Here is a 22013-nt window from a genome sequence, read left to right as displayed (position 1 = left end):
AACAATTTTTAATCGAAGTCCAAAAATTCCCTGAGTAAGAATTGCTGGATCATCACTTCTTCAATGAATAGATAAAATATAATGAAAAAATTCAAGGAAAGGTTTGTCCTTTGCTCAAAATAAAGACAAACTGGAGAAGCTTGAAAGAATCAAAATTTTTCAATATATTTTTAGAACTCTTTGAAAAGGTTTTTAAATCCAGTTGCGAGGTCTAAATATTTAGTATGAATCATAGTATTAAGATTTTTAGAATCTATTTTCTATATTCCGTGCTCCAGATACTAGATTAAATATCTGACGGAATAAAACCATCTATATCAAGATGACAGACCCATTTTATGTTCTGTACTTTCAATAGGACCAATTAAAACAAGTCACACACTCATATTCCGGAAATACAGAAACAAAGAAATTCTACGATCAAACTACCACATCAACATGGAATAGACTAAGAAACAATAAGAAACCTAAAGGCTTCACTTTCTATAAACTAATTACTCGATTCTTGTGAATCTAATTGATAGAAATTCCGTCCAATAAAATGGACGAATTATAAATCTCCAAAATAATAGATAGAAATATCGCAAATAGAGCCATTGCAACACCCATCAAAGGAGTAGTTCCCCACCCCGGGGCTACTTTACCATATTCTGAATTTAAAGGTTTCAATAAATTCCCTACAACAGTTCGTCTTGGACCAGATCTAGAATTATCCTCAACGGTTTGCGTAGCCATAAATACTCTTTTTTATTCATTTAGATCTGTTGACTTTGTATACCATTCCGCTGTAAATATAAGGATCTTATCCTATAGATCTATTGTGATCTGGAAACTTTAGAATTAAAATAATGGAAACAGCAACTCTAATTGCCATCTCTATATCTGGTTTACTTGTAAGTTTTACTGGGTATGCCTTATATACTGCCTTTGGGCAACCCTCCCAACAACTAAGAGATCCATTTGAAGAACATGGGGACTAGTTGAAGTAATGCGCCCTCCCTATTGGGGGCTCATTACTTCAATTAAGATAATAAAAAATTATTTGACCTTTTTCGTCGGAACTTTAGGAGGTTCTCTAAAAAAAATCGCGAAAAAAATAATTCCTAAAGTTGAGACTAAGAGGAATGTATAAACCAAAGCTTCCATAAATTTAATCGTGGTTTACAATTATAGCTTTCATACCTGTTTCTTGGGGTGGGGCTCTTTTCGAAAAGAAAAAAAAGAATAAATGCAATGATTCCAATCAAGATTTATCTAGTTCTTTATATGAAATTCAAAATTATAAAAAAGTAGAAAAGAACAAAAGAATGTTATACTACCTGTCTTCTTGTAGTTGGATCTCCAAGTTTTTGGAATGCTCCAAATTCTACTTGAGCATCTAAATCTGGGTCGATACCAGCAAAAACATCTCTGAACAAAGTTCTAGAACCATGCCAAATGTGCCCGAAAAAGAATAGCAGAGCAAATGAAGCATGCCCAAAAGTAAACCAACCCCTTGGACTGCTACGAAAAACACCATCTGATTTCAAAGTAGCACGATCTAATTCAAAAATTTCCCCCAATTGAGCACGTCTAGCATATTTTTTCACAGTAGCGGGATCACTATAACTTACTCCATTAAGCTCACCACCATAGAACTCAACAGTTACACCTACTTGTTCGACACTATATTTCGATTCTGCTCTTCGAAAAGGAACATCGGCTCTAACAATTCCGTCCCCATCTACTAAAACAACTGGAAATGTTTCAAAAAAAGTAGGCATACGACGTACAAAAAGCTCATGTCCTTCTTTATCTCGAAAAATGGGATGTCCTAACCAACCGACGGCTATTCCATCTCCATTGTCCATTGAACCAGCTCTAAATAACCCCCCTTTTGCTGGATTATTTCCGATGTAATCATAAAAAGCTAATTTTTCAGGAATTTTAGACCAAGCTTCTGATAAATTTTGATTTTCGGCTAGCCCAGCACCAACTCTTCGATATATTTCTTGCTGGAAGTATCCCTGATCCCATTGATACCGAGTAGGACCAAATAATTCAATGGGGGTTGTTGCTGAACCATACCACATAGTTCCAGCAACGACAAAAGCTGCAAAAAAGACAGCAGCAATACTGCTAGAAAGGACAGTTTCAATATTTCCCATACGTAATCCTTTATACAGACGTTGGGGTGGACGCACACTAAGATGGAAAAGACCCGCTAATATGCCCAACGTTCCTGCCGCAATATGATGAGAAGCTATCCCCCCGGAACAAAAGGATCAAAACCTTCCACACCCCACGCGGGATTTACGGATTGTATCCTTCCAGTTAGTCCATAAGGATCAGACACCCATATTCCGGGACCATACAATCCTGTTACATGAAATGCGCCAAAACCAAAACAAGCCACCCCTGCAAGAAATAAATGAATTCCAAAAATTTTTGGCAAATCCAAAGAAGGTTTTCCAGTACGTTCATCACAAAAGATTTCTAGATCCCAATAAACCCAATGCCAAATAGCCGCTAAAAAGCACAAGCCTGAAAACACTATATGTGCTCCGGCCACACCTTCGTAACTCCAAATACCCGGATTCGTTATAGCCCCTCCTGTGATATTCCAACCGCCCCACGAATTAGTTATTCCTAAACGAGTCATGAAAGGTATAACGAACATACCCTGTCTCCACATTGGATCAAGAACAGGATCAGAGGGATCAAAAACTGCTAATTCATATAGAGCCATCGAACCGGCCCAACCAGCAACTAGAGCTGTGTGCATTATATGAACAGAAAGCAAACGGCCCGGATCATTTAAAACAACAGTATGAACACGATACCAAGGTAAACCCATGAAAAAATACCCCTTCAACAAAAAATAGACACTATGTAACTTTATTGCACTGGAAAAAAATGAATATAGCCTTTCAGTAGATTCTCTTGGAAAATGGAACAATCATATTTGTCGAAATCAAAGAAACAGATTTATTCTATACCGGATAAGTAACAATACGCAATGGTGGGGAGACGAAAGGGGTTGACAACTTTCTCTATGACTATTTAAATAAGTAAATGCAGACATATTCGCTTATCACCCCAATGACCCATTTATAACAACTCGACTTTATTTAGTCTTCTTTTTTATAAAAAAAAGCAATATTAATATAAAATCAAGTAAATCTTTTTTAACACGATAAGCTAATTCTTACGTTTCCACACTAAAGTGAGATATATGACTTTATTATTTGTCCATTTTATGCCCATTGGTGTTCCAAGAGTACCCTTTCGAACCCCCCGGGGATAAAGATGCATCTTGGGTTGATATATAGTGCGACTTGTCAGATATAGTAGGTTATATGGGATTTACCCGTTTTCTCCCCCGATCGAGATATCCCCGCTTTCACCCCCAAAAGAGAATGATGAAATCATAAAGATAAAAAAATGGGGAGCGTGAAGTGTAATGAAGTACTATTCTATCGATTTTTCATTTTTAGATAAAATTTCCAGATTATTACTCGAAATTATGAATAATTTATGGTTGGCTTAATTGGACCAATAAAATCAAGTACCCAGGCTCTGTGTAGAAAAAACCAATTGGTAATATTTCTACGATCACTACTTCTATCATATCTATATATTGTATTTTACAAAAAACATTAATAAATTCAGAAAAGGAAGAAGTTCTAACAAAAATACATAGTTTTGGACTATTTGTTCTATATGTGCAAATCCAAATCGGGCAGATCTTTACTCAGAGTAGAAAAGAAACCTAAAAGAATTGAAAAAGTCCATTCAGAAACAAGAAAATTACATTGTGATTCGGCTTCGATCTCGATGAAAGCAATACATCAATGAGAAGATAGTTCACTAAATTAAGTATATTCTTCTTTTTTTTTAGTTCGAAGAAATCCATTAGAAAAAGAGAAAGATTAAAATCGACACATTGATTCCTTTTTTGCTTATATAATTTTTGATGAACTGTATGCATCAAAAGGTGCATGTACGGCTTTTAAGGAAAAAATGGAATCCTAATCAATCGACTTTATCGAGAAAGATTACTTTTTTTAGGTCAAGATGTTGATAGTGAAATATCGAATCAACTTATTAGTATTATGATATATCTGAGCATAGAGAAAGAGAATAAAGAATTGTCTCTGTTTATAAACTCTCCGGGGGGGTGGGTAATACCTGGAATAGCTATTTATGATACTATGCAATTTGTACAACCAGATGTACAGACAGTATGTCTGGGATTAGCTGCTTCAATGGGATCCTTTCTTTTGGCAGGAGGCACAATTACCAAACGTCTTGCATTTCCTCACGCTTGGCGCCAATGATTCTTTTCTTTGAGAATATATAGAATAGATATCTATCTATATATACTATACCTTCGCCATAAAAACCAAAGTAATAATAGCATGGTATTTTGAATTCCATATGCAATTTTTTTGAATCATTTAATTATATATAGAAAGAGTAGTATGAAAAAGAGGGTATTTTCCATTTTATCTGATCTATAAGAAACCTAGTTTCATTTTAGTAGTGTCGCATACTTTTTTGTTTTTTTTCATACCAGAAAGCTTGTAACAATTTTTATTTGAATCAGAAGAAAACTTAATATATGAAAAAAAAAAGAAACTTTTGGATTGTTGAATACCAAAATGATATAAAAAACAACGGAACCATCGTAGTATTTAAAAATAGATTCAAAAAGAAAGTTGGTTATTCTATTGTTTATTATTTAAGGATCCGGATCCAAAAGACCTAGTAGATTTTGTACTTCTTTTTTCTTTGATAGAAAAAAAAGAAATTTGTAAATGTAGAAACAAAATTCATCGAAGAAAATACTCTACTCTATCCATAGAGGAAAAAATGAATTGCATAAGTACAAAAGCCGTATGCATCAATACGCAGAAAATGCTTGTACGGTTATTGAATATACTTTTTGCCCTTTATCTTATTTGTCTTTGTCCCTTTTCTGTTACCTTTATTTTGGGAATAAAGACAATCTTTAGCAATCTACCAATATAGTAAAAAGAATTCTAAAAAGATTTATCAAGATAAGGGAAATACTACTTAAGTGATATAATCAGGGTAATGATCCACCAACCTGCTAGTTCTTTTTATGAGGCACAAGCGGGAGAATTTGTCCTGGAAGCGGAAGAGCTACTGAAAATGCGTGAAACTATCACAAGGGTTTATGTACAAAGAACGGGCAAACCTTTATGGGTTATATCGGAAGACATGGAAAGGGATGTTTTTATGTCAGCAGCAGAAGCCCAAGCTCATGGAATTGTAGATCTTGTAGCAGTTGAATAAAAAATTGGTGGCAAAGGTTATTCTAATTAAATACAAGATTGGAAATTTAATTTTTTACTCTATCTTACTTTACATTTTAAAATAAAATCTCTAAGAGTTAATCTATTAATATAGTATATATAATTAATATAGGCTATAAATAAGGAATATAGAATATAAGTAATTCACGGTTAGGATAGATCTAAACCTGCTCATTATACAAAAATATAGATATATATAGTACGACTTACCATGCCAACTATGAAACAACTTATTAGAAACACAAGACAGCCAATCCGAAACGTCACAAAATCCCCAGCTCTTCGGGGATGCCCTCAACGTCGAGGAACGTGTACCAGGGTGTATGTGCGACTCGTTCAGCTTAAATACTAAGAAAAAACAAATTAAAATTTTTCAGTATTGGTAATCAGTTAAGATAGTGTGAATGCAAAAACTACATTCACACTATCTTAACTTAATATATAATTCTTTTCTATATAATTATATAATTCTTTACATTCTTCTATCTTGTATAAAATTTATGGTTTCGATTGGTGCAAAACCAATAATACACATTTGCAATTTCATATGAGAAGGACTTTCCCATCGGTAACAAAAAAAAGTTACCCGTTAAGCGGAGAAAATACTATTTCAATTAAAAATAAAGTATGTCCTTAATGAATGTATTTTGATGGATTTTGTAAGAATGGAATAAGAGGGTCAGCTACCCAGCAAATTTTCATAATTAAATACCGTTACTATAGAATTAGATTTGGTTGTGAAAAAACCTACTTACTCAATATTGCATGGGTAGAGCCACAGAGTGTGAACTGTACAAGTTAACAATAACATTCATTAAATGAATCAAAAATGAAAATAAAAAGGCTCCGGTGTATAGAGAGGACCTGGTCATTTCTAAAAAAAATCATAGAAACGAAGGAACCCACCAATTCATTATAAAAATATGTGTCCTATTTCATTTACTATTTTTATTTTATTTGATATCTAGTATCTATACAATTTCTGATTTTGAGGTTAAATGTTTAATATAAAAAATCGTGGTTGGGGCGGTTATAGTAGCAAGAGCCGTTGGAATTTTTTTTTATACATCGGAAGAATCCATTTTTGTTATTAATAGACTAGGAAGAAAAAAAGAATAACTGAAAAATGAAAAAGTTATTCCTGAAAATATCATTTATTAAATGACCAGAATTAAACGAGGATATATAGCTCACAAACGGAGGACAAAAATTCGTTTATTCGTATCAAGTTTTCGCGGAGCTCATTCAAGACTTACCCGAACTATTACTCAACAGAAATTGAAAGCTTTAGTTTCGGCTCATCGGGATAGAGATAGGAAAAAAAGAGATTTTCGTGGTTTATGGATTAGTCGAATAAATGCAGTAATTCGCGAGAATCAAAAAGTATCTTATATTTATAATAATTTAATGAATAGTCTATACACCAAGCAATTGCTTCTTAATCGTAAAATAGTTGCACAAATTGCTATATTAAAAGAGAATTGTCTTTTTATGATTGCCGATAATATCATAAAAACTTAAAACCCCTTATTTACTGCAGGAAGGTATAGACTAGAAATTTGTTTATTTTGATAGCTTTATCATACGATAAAGCTATCAAAATAAACAACCATGCTTAAAAAATTATTCTTCGTTACCTATTATCTTTTTTATTCCAACAAAAAAATCAAATGGAATTATCCTAATTTTGAACAAAACATCAATCCATGTTTAATTCGAATCTAAATTCAAATTGGATTTCGAATTTTTAATTTCTATTTTTTTTTCTTAAAGGAGTAATTTTAGCAGTCGACTCGCTTTTTTCAAATTGTTTTTCGTTATTAAGAAAAGGTAACGAAGATAAAATACGAGCTTGTTTTATAGCAACAGTAATTAATCGTTGTTGTTTTAAGGTCAATCTATTTACACGTCTAGATAATATTTTTCCTTGTTCACTAATAAATCGACAAATTAAACCCATGTTTTTATAATCAATTCGGTCCCCCGATTGAATCGGGGGCAAACGTCTACGAAAAGATCGCTTGGATTTAATAAAGAGTCGCTTAGGTTTTTCCATAGTTTATTTATTCCTATTCCAAAAATAACATTGATTTAAATAAATATAATTATAATAAAGGATTTGTATTTTTTTTCTTCTTTAGCATATGTTGTTATATAACGACGGGGACATCATTTTCTCAATTCCAATCGACTAGGCGTATTGTGTCGATTCTTGTTAGTAATCTATCTAGAAATACCGCTTTATTCCTTATTTAGACTCTTTTTATCACAACCAGTACCTTCCAAAAGAACACTTACTCGGATATCTTTACCCTTGGACATGACCCTCCTTTGGGTTTTTAATTCACTTATAACTCTTTTCGGATTCGAATCTAAGAATCTAAGAAAAAGATGAAAACAACTAAGATAAGATAAAAAAGAAGAATTCGAAAAATTATGAAAGATTTCGTTCCAATTTAATTGAATCTAGTACAAAAAGAATACAAGGATCTGTAACTATATTTCGTTTCAAATTGCCAGTATTTTCGTTTTTTTAAAGTATTTTTTATGATATTGTTGCCCCAACCTATGGATTTCTGCTTTCACTTTCTTTTTCATAGGAATTGAATTAATAATTCAATTCCATTGAAGCCTGGACCAGATCCCGATCCCGAGTGTCACTCCGAATTTCAATGAGGCCAATTTAATCTTTCGTCTTTATCTTTCCTAAAAAAAAAAAAAAGAAGAGTAGGTTAATTACACATATTTAATATATAATTGGACCTTTCATCTTCTTCACCCCTTCCCGTGTCAATAACTAAAATTAAAAAAAGGGGAATATCAATGCATCTGGAAAAAAACGATTGATCTCTATCAATAGACCCGCCAAAGCCCCGAACCATAAAGTACTTACTACTGGTGCCACGGAAAGATATGTTTTTAGATCTCGCATTTCAAATCCTCCTTTCTTTTTATTATTTAAGTATTTTTTCTCTGTTGATATATATCAACAGAGAAAAATGTGGAAAACAAGACAAAGATTCTTTACAATAACACTATAAACAAATGGAAAAGGGATGTAGCGCAGCTTGGTAGCGCGTTTGTTTTGGGTACAAAATGTCACGGGTTCAAATCCTGTCATCCCTATCCCTAACAATTACTTATTCTATGATATTCCGTATTCTATAATATTCCATATTCTATGAGATGAGCAATAAACCGGGAACCTGTGAAGACGAATTCCAATTGAACATACATACTGAATATCTATATGCAAAATGGATTTGGATCATATAATTTTATGAAAACAAAACGCTCTTAGTTCAGTTCGGCAGAACGCGGGTCTCCAAAACCCGATGTCGTAGGTTCAAATCCTACAGAGCGTGATTCTAGTATTATTCGCCTGATAATTACACTGAAATAATTGAACATTCAAAAGAAAGTCTGAATTTTATCCTTGTCGATTAGGATTAAACTAAATAAATAGGGAATCACAAAAAAAGAGACATTAATGAATCAAAGATCCAACTGATCACCTCGTCGGTATTGTAAATATGCAGTTACAAATAATCCAGCCAAAGTAATAGGAATTAAACCTAACACGATTCCAAATAGAAAAACTTCAATCATTTTTATTTGTTCGAAAAGTAAAAAGAAAGGTAATATAATATCTAGCCTTAAACATAAATCTGTATTGATCATAAATCTCAACGATCGAGAATTGTAAATTGACATAGTAAGGAATTCTAGAATGTCTTATACCAAAATTTACTATTCCTCTCAAAATTACAAATCAAATAAGTCGTATTTTACTAAGACCAATAAATAGAGACGAGGTTATAATTAAAACCGATAGTAAAAAACCGAAATAACTAGTGATAGTGGGCATATAGAAACTAAATGAAATATGTTCGTTCTTTTTATACATATGTTTATAAAGCACTTCCCTAAATTTCCATTTTTGAGAGAAAAAAGAAGATAAAAAATCCTACTTGAAAGATACAATTCAAAATTGGCAATTCCTCAATAAATTCAATTATTAGAGACGAAAAAAAAAAAAAGAAATAGAGTAACATAATTTAGAAATAAATTCCTCATCTGTTACATCTACCCATCCTGTGATTTCAAATCAACATACTTCTTAATCAACTCAGGAATTAAGTAAACTGATCTAATGAAAATATTTAGTATTATTCTATAGATATCCAATAGAATTCTGTTTATATTGGAAAAAGAAAAGAAAAATTATGAATATTCAAACAAAGAATAATAACTCTGTTATTTCATTTTATTTCACTTTGAATTAATGTAGAAGAAAATAGAAAAAAAGATCTTCAACAACCACAAAAAATATATTTATTGATTTGGCAATAATTGAATTATTAAAATAGAAAATCTACTTTATGAATTATCTACTTTATTAATTATTAGAAACCCTTTTCTCATATTCCGATTTTAATGGATCTTTAGTTTCTAATCCAAAACTAATAATTTGAAATGTTAAGAACCTTCCTTTTATACTATTACTCTAAAAATTTAATATAAAAAAAATTTTTATATACCCAAACTTTGCAAAATTTTCTATCGGATTTTTGACTACATAGAGACAATCAATGAAAAAAGAAGAAAAAAATCTAGTACTAAAATTTTACACTGATTGTGAAATTTCATTGCTCTGTTAGAAGAAGGATAGCTATACTGATTCGGTATACTCAAAAGACACCGTTGGTACAAAATGGACGATCTAACAAGGATTCTATTTCAGTAAATTTCGCCTTACTGATCTCGTCTTTTATGGACTCGATCCCCCCCTTTTGACTGTACAAGAATATGTGGAGTTCAAGATGTCTGGAAGCACAGGAGAACGTTCTTTTGCTGATATTATTACCAGTATCCGATACTGGATTATTCATAGCATTACTATACCCTCCCTATTCATTGCAGGTTGGTTATTTGTCAGTACAGGTCTAGCTTACGATGTATTTGGAAGTCCCCGCCCAAACGAGTATTTTACAGAGAACCGACAAGGAATTCCATTAATAACTGGCCGTTTTGATCCTTTGGAACAACTTGATGAATTTAGTAGATCTTTTTAGGAGGCTCCAATGACTATAGATAGGACCTATCCAATTTTTACAGTACGATGGCTAGCTGTTCACGGACTAGCGGTACCCACTGTTTCTTTTTTGGGATCAATATCAGCAATGCAATTCATCCAACGATAAACTTAATTTGAATTATAGAGCTATGACACAATCAAACCCAAATGAACAAAATGTTGAATTGAATCGTACCAGTCTCTACTGGGGGTTATTACTTATTTTTGTACTTGCTGTTTTATTTTCAAATTATTTCTTCAATTAATTAGAATTAATAGAAGAAATAGGAATAGTCAATAATATATATATTAAGAATTCTTTTATCCCATTCGGAAGGATATCATTTCATAATTATCTATGACTGTTTGTTAATGTCTTTAGCATGACTGACTACGTGATTAAATGTGGAGGAAAGTGGGATAAATGGCCGATACTACTGGAAGAATTCCTCTTTGGATAATAGGTACTGTAACTGGTATTACTGTGATCGGTTTAATTGGTATTTTCTTTTATGGTTCATATTCCGGATTGGGCTCATCTCTGTAGTAATCGTATTCTATTTGGGTTTTTGAAATGAAAGTGTAAGAACTGAACAGGGATCCACTCTTTCTTTGACGAATGCAAGTGGATCCCCCTTGAGTTCTTAAGAATTCTAATTTTTTTTCATATAAATGACTACTTCTTCCGATGTTTCAAAAAATTCCATTTCATTCTTTTTTTTTTATTTGTTCACTACATATTATTTTACATAGTATTTATATACCATAAAAGATTATCTGGCAGAAAGATTCTAAGTTGGAAAAAAGAGAAACTAAGATATAGGATTTTTCAGGAAGGGATTCAAAAATAGTATTTTATTGATATTTTTAGAATATTTCTATTTCAACACAAACAAGAAGGAATAGGAATCGGACTCTAGGAAAGGACAAAGAAAAAAAAAAAAAAGAAAAAACAAAGAATCCCCCTTAGAGTAACTTTTCGATATTTGAATATATATATATATTTTCTATTATACAGATATTATACAGAATATAATTACAAAAATTATCAAAAAAATTGAGTTATTTTTACGAGTTTAATATGTTGATAAATACGCGGAACTAAAAATTCATTTCGAACAATTGAACCTTCTCAAATTGTTTCTTCTTAAGAACTAAAAAGATTTGTGCTAAAATAATAGATGCCAAGAAGAACAAGAGACCTTGAACACGTAATGGATCTTGAAGTACTATTTCCGCATCCCCCTGACCAAATCCACCGACATTAGGATTACTTGTTAATGGCTGATCAAGTTTGATAGATTCACCTTCTGAAACAAGAAGTTCTGGTCCTGGAGGTATAATATCAATCACTTCACGCTCATCTAATGCATCTACTATAGTGATTTCGTATCCCCCTTTTTCTTTTCGTATGATTTTTTTGACTATACCTGCTGCTGTAGCATTATAAACATTATTATTACTCTTGCTCCCGTCAAGATAAATCTGGCCCCTTCCCCTGTTCCCGCCTACATATATAGGATATTTTAAGAAATGAATATCTCTTTTACTAGCGGGATCCGGGGAAAGAATAGGAAACGTGATTTCATTATATTTCTGACCAGGAACAGGGCCTACTACAAGAATATTTTTTTTTGTAGGGCGATAGTTTTGAAAAGACAGATTGCCTATCTTCTCTTTAATCTCAGGCGAAATACGATCGGGGGGTGCCAATTCAAAACCTTCCGGTAAAATAAGAACAGCCCCCACATTCAAAGTTCCCTTTTTACCATTAGCTAGAACTTGTTTCACTTGCATATCATAAGGAATTCGAACAACTGCTTCAAATACAGTATCAGGAAGTACCGCTTGTGGAACCTCAATATCCACGGGCTTATTAGCTAAATGGCAATTGGCACAGACAATACGACCGGTTGCTTCTCGGGGATTTTCATAACCCTGCTGTGCAAAAATTGGATATGCATTTGAAAAGGGTGCTCGAATTATTATATATATCATGACCGATATAGAAATGGATCGGGTAATCCCTTCCTTTATACAAGAAAAAGCATTTCTAGTTTGCATGGTCTAATCATTGATCCTGAAAATTTCTACAATAAGATTAGGTAGGTCACTCGCATAGTTCCCTATCCAAGGTGGGAACCCCTTTTTTATTTAACTTTTTTTTAAAGAGGGGAAAATGAAAAATTATCTTTTTTAGATAAAAACTTGAAATTCATTGAAGTAAATCGGTTTTTCTGTCAATCATTCATTGAATGATAAATCACTACAAGTGATGGAGATATGCGATTTAAATAACGGAAAATCCAATATTTTAAAATTGTATCTAAAATGACTGGAAAAGTGGACACAAGACCGGATATAATTTGATCATTTTGAGCAAATCCAAAATCTTTATAAACGAAGCCAAAAAGTAGTTCCCACCCATGGGTTGAATGGAATCCTATACATAAATCAGTTAATAAAAGAATAGAAAAAGCTTTTATTGTGTCACTTAAATTATATATAAATTCTCGAACCAAAGAGTTAATAAGAACAAGTTCTTGATTACCAAGAATAGAATAACCGCTTAGAATAAAGAAACAAATTATATTTGTGGAGAAGTGCAAAATCGTATTCATACGATCTTCATTGTGTGTTTTGATTAATTGGATTGTTTCTTTATAAATTCCAGTACGAAGGTTTTGTATATATGTTTTCGGACATTCCTTTAACATGTCATCTAAGAAAAACAGTTCCTCTAATTCTATGAATTTGTTTAGAATACTCTTTTCTTTAATATCATTCAAGAAAATTTCGGATTGACTAGTATTCCACCAATTAATAAACCAAGATTCCAGACTTTTCTTAAATGTGAAAGAGATACACCAGGGCAAAAAGACTATAGATGTAAGATATAGAAGGGGAATGCTTTTTTTTTTTTTCATTTTTCGTCTTTAATGAACTTAACTTCATCTCTTTCGTCAACTCTATATGATAATAACTTTTCTATCAAGTATAAGCTTCATTACAAGTTATAGAGCTTCTAGATAAATTTAGATTGTATTTTATCATTTTTTTTTACTTAAACTTCGGAAGTTAGCCTTTGCCTTCTTTAATTGAGAAAAAAGAATACATAAATCGAATAAGAAATCGAAAGAATTCACAGTCAATTCCAATCCAATGAAGAAAAAAATATTGTTTCGAAAGGATATTAATTGCTAAGATTCGAAGAAAAAAGGATTCTTTTTAGAAATACACCAAGGAGCACTTCGAGTTATGACTATAATATTCAAATTTCGAAATCAAAAAATGTCCCATCTATAAAAATAAAAATTGAAATATTTTGCAAAAAACAGTTTTTTTTCAAAATATTTCAATCGGTACACTAAATAAATAGGACAATTCTGAAACTTTTTGTGCAATTTTATTTCTAGTTAAGTCCAATTTTCATCAATAAAGAAGCGGTACACCTAAAAAAAAAGATAATTCGCCAGCTCTATTTGCAATTTCTAGTGGAGTCAAATTATCTTCAATACGAGTCAAGGGAATAAACCCCTGTTCTATTGTTTCCATATAAACGAGACTCTCATAAGTAAGAGTACGAGTCAAAATACTTCGTTCTTGAACTCCTGTTATTATTCTGATAGATTTAATCTCGTTCATAGGTATTTTGAGAATAATACGACGATTTTTTCCAGGAAATCCCCAACGAAGAAAACATACTTCTTCTTTATTTTTTTTATCGAAGATATCAAAACCACCGCCAATATCCCACAAAATAATCCACCACAAATAAAAACTAATAAAGAGACCCCCAATTCCATAAAAAGCCATCGCGGCCCCTTGTGGAATAAATGGAAAATTACTAATTTCCTGAGAAAAAAGGAAAAGACCCATACCGAGATAACTGGAAATTGCAACCAACAATAACCCCAATGAACCTAAAAAAATGATAAAGGCTGAAAAGATATTGCTTATTTTTCGAGACTCTGTTATAGAATAGATCAGTACTTCTTTTGATCTTTTTTTTAAAATATTCATTACCCCCTCTTTTTCTTTTTAAGAATAATAATTGTGGAATAAAAAACCCCAGAATTTTACTTGTTTCTAAAGTAATTTTCATCAACTGGCGCTACTGAAATGTAAACCTTTAGGGGGAATTCATCCAATTGCTTCCAGCTCTAAAAAAAAGATCTATAATATTTTTCCCTACTTACCGCCGTATCTAAAAAATCTTGTTTTTTTGAACATAAAGAAATAAAGAAGCCATTGCAATTGCCGGAAATACTAGACCCACTAAAGGAACAAAAATGGAAGGAAAGTTTATCATAAATAAGGGTACCTCGATTTACTATTTGTACTATATCTATTTTTATTTTTGTCGATTTTTATTCTTATTTTTATTAAAAAAGACAGTCTATAATCACTAGAATTCCTATATCTTTATACTTAGTATATAGGAATTCTAGTGATTATAGCTAAGCCGATATATATCAGAATATACCCTTTTATGATTCTTAGTATTTTTTTATTATTCTTTTATTTTATTACTTTGATCCTGTATGTTTTGATTTTGTATTTCAATTCCATAATTTCTTTCCTTTTTAGTCAAAGAAAAGAAATTATGGAATTGCAATAACTCAGTTACAACTCCCTTTAAAAGATTACGCGGTACGATTGAATCAATTAAACCCTTATTGAATAAAGATTCAGCTACTTGTGAATCTTCGGGCACTGTCTTATTCAATGTTTGTTCAATTACTCTTTTACCAGCAAATGCAATATAAGCGTTTGGTTCGCCAATAATGATATCCCCCAACATGCCAAAACTAGCTGTCACCCCACCCGTAGTAGGAGATGTAAGTATCGATACATAGAATAATTTTTGAATTGTTTGATAATAATATAAAGCAGAAGAAATTTTAGCCATTTGCATCAAGCTCAAACTTCCTTCTTGCATACGCGCTCCTCCGGACGAACATACGAGAATAAGAGGTAAAAGTTGATTAGTAGCATATTCTACCAAACGGGTGATTTTCTCACCTACTACGGATCCCATGCTACCTCCCATAAACTTAAAATCCATAATACCAATTGCTACAGGAATACCATTTACTTGACCTGTCCCTGTTTGAACAGCCTCAGTTAATCCTGTTTTTCTTTGATAAGAATCAATACGATCTTTATAAGGTTCTTCTTCTGAATGAAATTCAATGAGATCCAGAGAAACCATGTCTTCATCCATAGGATTCCAAGTACCCGAATCAATCGAAAATTCGATTCTATCTGAACTGTCCATTTTCAAATGATATCCACAGTATTCACAAATATTCCTTTTTGATTTCCAAAATTTTTTATAATTTAATTCATAACAATTTTCGCATTCAATCCACAAATGCGTCAATTGTTCACTTTCATGGAGATTCATATAATTTTCTACTAGAGTGGAATCACTATCATTTGTATCATTCGTACTAGTTATTAAACTAAAACTAGAATTCTCACTTTCACTACAATTTCTGACCTTACCTAAAAAGTAACTATAAAAATAACTGTCATTATATTCGACTATATTACCAAAAATGCAACTATCAACACAGATTTGAGAATGAAAATAACTATCAATGCAACTATTAATATAATTGTTCCAACTAAAAGGAGTATCATACATGGAATGATCGTAATCACTCTTAATAACAGTATTCAGATAGCTAGAAAAAACCCTTAGAAAAGAATGATTGTTGTTAATCTCCAAAGTTTTATTTTCAATATCTAAATATATGGAATAACTGTTCTTCTTATTATCCCTAACTAAAAAAGTTTTATCAGATAGGAAATCCTGTATGTTATCGACACCTACTAAATAATCAAAAGAATTATAACTAGAATTATCACGATCATCCCACCTCTGAATTTTTTTATCTATATCAGTTAAAATTTTGGGTTCTTCGCTTAGACTGGTATTCTCAATAGGACCAAGACTCTCCATTGATTTACTTAATTCACACCTGTATTCGAACTTCCTATTAAGTAACTTAGAATTGAACCACCATTTTTCCATAGAGTTTTTTCCTGTATTTCCATAAAAAAAAATGTATAGTCATTGGATGAAAAATCAAATAATAGAAATATTCCATTTTGAATATTCTATCTCATTTATTTACTATCAAAAAAAAGTATATAAATCAAATAACTAGAATTAATAACTGAAAAAAATAAAGAGCGAGTCAATATTAAAAAGAAATAACAATAAAATAAGAAGAAATATGAAATAAAAAAATCACCTCATAGGGGGGAATCTATTTAAAAGTCCAATTACTATATTTAGTTACTCTTTTTTTTCCTATATTCTCTCTTTTATCTCTATACAATTTTTCATTTTTTTTGAAGATTTATGAAAATTTCATGAATTGTCTGACTATATAAAATTGCATTCTATGATTCTATATAAACAACAAGAAATAAAAAAATGAAGTATGAATATAACAAGAGAGCGGGGAGTTTTGTAAATCTATATACAAATAATCTACACCCCCTTTTTGATTTCATTAATTGAATTTCGTTTGTTGATTCGAGCTAAGTTCTATAAAAACACCTGCCTTTTTTGAAATATGCTGAACAGTTCCTGTAGGTTAAGCGCCCCTTGTCAAGGAAATGAAAGAATAACAGGAATATTGAAATAGGTTTAATTCTTTATAGGATCCACTTTCTGAAGATATCTTCCCTCTCTTTGGGGTCGAACATCCCTTAGCAACAATTCGATAAACAGCTCTTTGGGATAGATATAGATACCCCCCCTCCAAACGTACAGGAAATTTTTATCCCCGTACGGCTCGAGAATATCAAAAATTCTATGTATTTCGAAAATTATGATGTAAAATAGAGCAATAAAATCATCAAATCAATTAAACAATGACTGAAGTATTTTTCTTTCGTATTTTCTTTCTGAAAAAAAAAAACTCTTCCTATTTGTACCTCCATAACACTCAATTTGAAAAATTCTCAAAAAACTAAAAAGAAAACCAAGCAGCAGCTATTTCATTTATTGAGTGGTCTCTACTCCTCTTTCTTGCCCGTATTTCGTTTCTTTATCATTCATTTCTTTTTTCTAAAATTTTTGATAATAGAATTGATGATACAATTTGAAAATGGTATTTCCTTAATTCCCTGATTTTTTAGCTTTTCTTTGAATCTTTGGGTTTAGACATTACTCCGGGAATCTTCAATTTTTTAAAAAAATGGGAGCAACATACCTGTTTTTCTCTGAAAGAATCATAAAAAAAGTTAATTCCTGCGGATAAACTTTTTGATAAAAAAGCAATTTTACAAATTTCAACCATTTTTTTTGAACCTGGCTGAAATAAGATCCTTTCTATTTTTATAAAATAAACAGACTTATTAACTTTTTAGAATTTATTAAATTTTAGATACTTGCTCCCGAGAAATGAATAAATTCGAGTTCCATCATGTACTATTTACATCATTAATCCCTTTCCTGTCCCAAAAACAAAAAAAGGGGTCTAGTGGAACAGAACAAATGATGTCAAGTCAAGATCATGTTCGTTTGTAAAATACTAGAAAAAATGGCGGATATCAAAATCCACCCCTAATTTAATCATGTCTTTCAAGCCGCACGTTGCTTTTTACCACATCGTTTCAAACGAAGTTTTACTCTAACATTCCCTTAGCTTAGATCCAGTATGTAATTATCGAATCGTGAATAGTGATTGATTCATTCGCTACATAAGAATCTATCCTTTTTTTTACGTTTCGGTTTTTCTTATATATAATGAAAACCTTTTTAAAAGTAAAGACATAAATGAAAATGAACTTGATATTCTAGCAATATATTTTCTACTCTATTCTATTTTTATAATTTGTAAAGTAGAAAAATGATAATTTTTTTTTTCAAAAAAAGGAGGGTCCCTTTTAATTATGCGATACAATCTGTATTCAAATATGATATACATCCTAAATAGATATGCTCTGGGACGGAAGGATTCGAACCTCCGAATAGCGGGACCAAAACCCGTTGCCTTACCGCTTGGCCACGCCCCATTTTCCATTTTACATTAATAAAGACTATTATTGATATTGGTTGTTCGTCAATTCCAGTTCAAAAATTTCTATAAAAAAAAAATTTTGCGACTAGTATTTTATATGCGTATCTACATATCTATCTATATCTATAAATGGATATAGATAGATAGGATAAAACTAAATTGATTGATCATTACATACAATTCAATTAAGATATTATATAGAAGGAAGTATGATTTCTTCAATTTTTTTGATTTCAGAATAAAAAATATTTTGAAACTGGAAAAGTTCAAATAAAAGAAGGATTCTCGAGATTCTTATCTTATTTGATTCATTTTTTTACTTTTATTCATAACTCTTTATTTTCCTTTTTATTGTATTATGTATATAATGCAATAAAATTGAAAATTAGAATGAAAAAAAAAAAACAAAAATAACTTTTATTTTTTTTAAAGAACAAAATGTTTGTTATGCTTAATATCTTTAGTTGGATCTGTATTTGTATTCACTCCGTCCTTTATTCCAGTAGTTTTTTTTTGGAGAAATTGCCCGAAGCCTACGCTTTCTTGAATCCAATTGTGGATATTATGCCAGTAATACCCGTACTATTTTTTCTTTTAGCTTTTGTTTGGCAAGCTGCTGTAAGTTTTCGATGATATTTTTAATTTGAATAATGTCGTAAAAAAATTCAGAATTTTTCAGAAAACTAAAACTCGAACATTTTAACAATTTATAAGATCAGATAAGTCTTACAGTGTGACTTCTGGATTCCAATATTGAAATTTTTCAATATATAGGAAAAAAAGGGACCTTCTCATCATTTACGTTTTTTGAATTGAAAAAACCTAATCCGATTATTCGATTGGAACCCCTCACCAATCGAATACCTAGATTACAGAAAAAAAGGATTTTTGGTCAAAAGAATTATTGATAATTTGTAATAAAATAATCTACTCTTACTATCAATTCATTTTCGAAACTCATATATATATATCTCCTCATATCCTAAAAAAACTTCATTTTTTAGAAACTTAGTATCTTAGTATTAAAAGAAACAAAATATGTTGTAATATAAGAGAATCTATTCTCTTTCTTTGTCGTTTTTTAATTATCTTGGAGATTTCATAATGCTTACTCTAAAACTTTTTGTTTATACGGTAGTGATCTTTTTCGTTTCTCTTTTCATCTTCGGATTCCTATCTAACGATCCAGGACGTAATCCAGGACGTGAAGAATAGAATAAGAAAAAAGTGGATTCTGTGTTTTCTTGCTTGTGCGGAATTTTGAAATATTTTTAGGATTTTCTCTATTTTAACATCTTTAACTAGTAAATAAAAAAAACAAGTTCAAAAAAAATACCAAATTATCAACGGAAAGAGAGGGATTCGAACCCTCGGTACAAGAATTTGTACAACGGATTAGCAATCCGACGCTATAGTCCACTCAGCCATCTCTCCCCAATTGAAAAAAAAAAGAATTACTTTGTTTATGTTATATCACATAAACAAGAAGAACAAAAAGGGAGCTTAAAAAAAAAAGAGACTTGCTTTTTTTTTATTCTTTTTTATCTTATCTATCTTTTTTTTATTATTCTATATATTTTAGTTTTCTTTTTTTCTTTTTATACAGCCAATGAGCCCGGCCAGTACCTAGTCGGGCTCTTTTTCTTTTATTCCCATGAATATTGAAGAAAAATTCTTTATTTGAATATATTTTATTCGAAAAAAAAATATTTGTAAAAATATTTGTAATTAAAAAAAAAATAAGAGATACGGATAGATTCCTATGAGATAAAACCAAAATAAGATAATATAAAAATGTTCTCTTTTCTTACTCCCTCTCTTTTTTCTGGTAACGTAAATTGTATATATATATAACCTTCAGCAAAATAAAAAAATGAAAATTATCCCGTTTTTCAAATTTCATTAGAAGATTCTCTAATGAAACATGTCAATACTCGACTTATTAGAATATTATGCCTCCCATTTCTTTATTTTGTCTGATTGCTTTGTTCAACAAAAGATACAATAATGATATTGTAGCGGGTATAGTTTAGTGGTAAAAGTGCGATTCGTTTCAAGGACCCCCCAAAAGTTAAGGGATCCCCCATTTGATTCATATGCCGATCAAAAACTTTATTTTTTACTTAAAGGGACTCCTTTATACCCCTCGATGAATTATTTGCGGTATAATATACATTATTGTAATTTGTATACAAGAAGAATCAAATCGAATTTGACAAATTGAGTTTTAAAATTATGAAACATAAGTTTTTGGAATTGGATCTATAATCCGAATTTTTTGAGTATTACTAAAGGATCTATGGAGAGAAATATACAAAGTTTCTTTCTAATCGTAACTAAATCTTCCATTTTTTTGCATAGTAAAAATTGAAGCAAAATAGCTATTAAACGATTCTTTTAGTTTACTAGAGACATCGACATTTTTTTAGCTCGACGGAAATTTTCTTCTTTTCCTAAAGATTTTCTGAAATAGAAATAGAGAACGAAGTAACTAGAAAAAAAACATAGATTGTTAGAATATTGCTCTTCTAGAGGGATCATCTAAAAAGCAAGATATTTGAAACCTATTCATACAAAAAGGCTGACATAGATGTTATGGGTCAATTTTTTTTATTGTCCATCTCTTCATTCCGTAAAGGAGCCGAATGAAACAAAAGTTTCACGTTCAGTTTTGAATTAGAGACGTTAAATCAAAATGATGAATCAACGTCGACTATAACCCTTAGCCTTCCAAGCTAACGATGCGGGTTCGATTCCCGCTACCCGCTTCTATTTTATTCTATTTAAATCTATCTTTTTTCTTCGAGAATGAATCTAGAATTCTTAAAGAATTTGTCAATTCTTCATTTTCATTTCTTAATTTAGTTTTAGTTATATATATTCAATTATATTCAATTGATTTTTCTTTTTTATTTTTTTTTTCTTTTATTCTAAATATTTGATTTATTTTATTTTTATAATTTCTAGAATTCTTTATATTTGTTTGATTCTTTAATCTTTTTAATAAGGTTTAGTTAAAAAGGTTAAAGAATCAAATATAAAATAGAAGCGTCCATTGTCTAATGGATAGGACAGAGGTCTTCTAAACCTTAGGTATAGGTTCAAATCCTATTGGACGCAAGTTGTTTGCATATCTAATTTCAACCTTGTCCTTCTATTTTTTTTGATTTATTACATTTTGATTCGAATTCATTATATATAATATTCAAATGAAATAAAAACATATTAAAAGATACTAATTATAAAAATTGGAAAATTGAATTACAAAATTATTTAATGATTCATCAATTTTTTTCTACTTGTTCCTGGAATAAAAAGAGTTCCATCTGTTCTTTAATAGCGTCCTTTAAAAGGGCTTCTGCTTCCCCAGTGAATGTCTTGGTAGAAGATATGATTTCTTTGAATTGAGGTTTATTCGTCTTTAAGTAAGCACGTAACTCAACAAGAAATTTCCTTACCTGTCCAATTTCTAATGAATCAAGATAACCATTCGTTCCGGTATAAATAGTTACTATCTGTTCTTCCACAGTAAGAGGAGCTGATTGGGATTGTTTAAGCAACTCGCGCAAT

General features: G+C 30.9%; 3 non-coding genes across 3 annotated transcripts; all 3 read left to right on the top strand.

The window, feature by feature from the left end:
- The first annotated feature begins 8373 nt into the window (after positions 1-8373).
- On the top strand, positions 8374-8447 carry TRNAP-UGG (transfer RNA proline (anticodon UGG)). Its single transcript has one exon. It is a non-coding gene; the product is annotated as a tRNA-Pro (tRNA).
- A 165-nt stretch (positions 8448-8612) lies between these two features.
- On the top strand, positions 8613-8686 carry TRNAW-CCA (transfer RNA tryptophan (anticodon CCA)). The gene has a single exon. It is a non-coding gene; the product is annotated as a tRNA-Trp (tRNA).
- Positions 8687-21491: 12805 nt separating this feature from the next.
- Positions 21492-21563, top strand: TRNAR-UCU (transfer RNA arginine (anticodon UCU)). Its single transcript has one exon. It is a non-coding gene; the product is annotated as a tRNA-Arg (tRNA).
- Positions 21564-22013: the final 450 nt, after the last annotated feature.

This window comes from Vigna unguiculata, unplaced genomic scaffold, assembly GCF_037176805.1.
Source record: "Vigna unguiculata cultivar grain cowpea cultivar isolate G323 ecotype 2 unplaced genomic scaffold, ASM3717680v1 ptg000188l, whole genome shotgun sequence".
Classification (NCBI taxonomy): Eukaryota; Viridiplantae; Streptophyta; class Magnoliopsida; order Fabales; family Fabaceae; genus Vigna; species Vigna unguiculata.
This window is presented reverse-complemented; position numbering and strand designations above follow the sequence as displayed.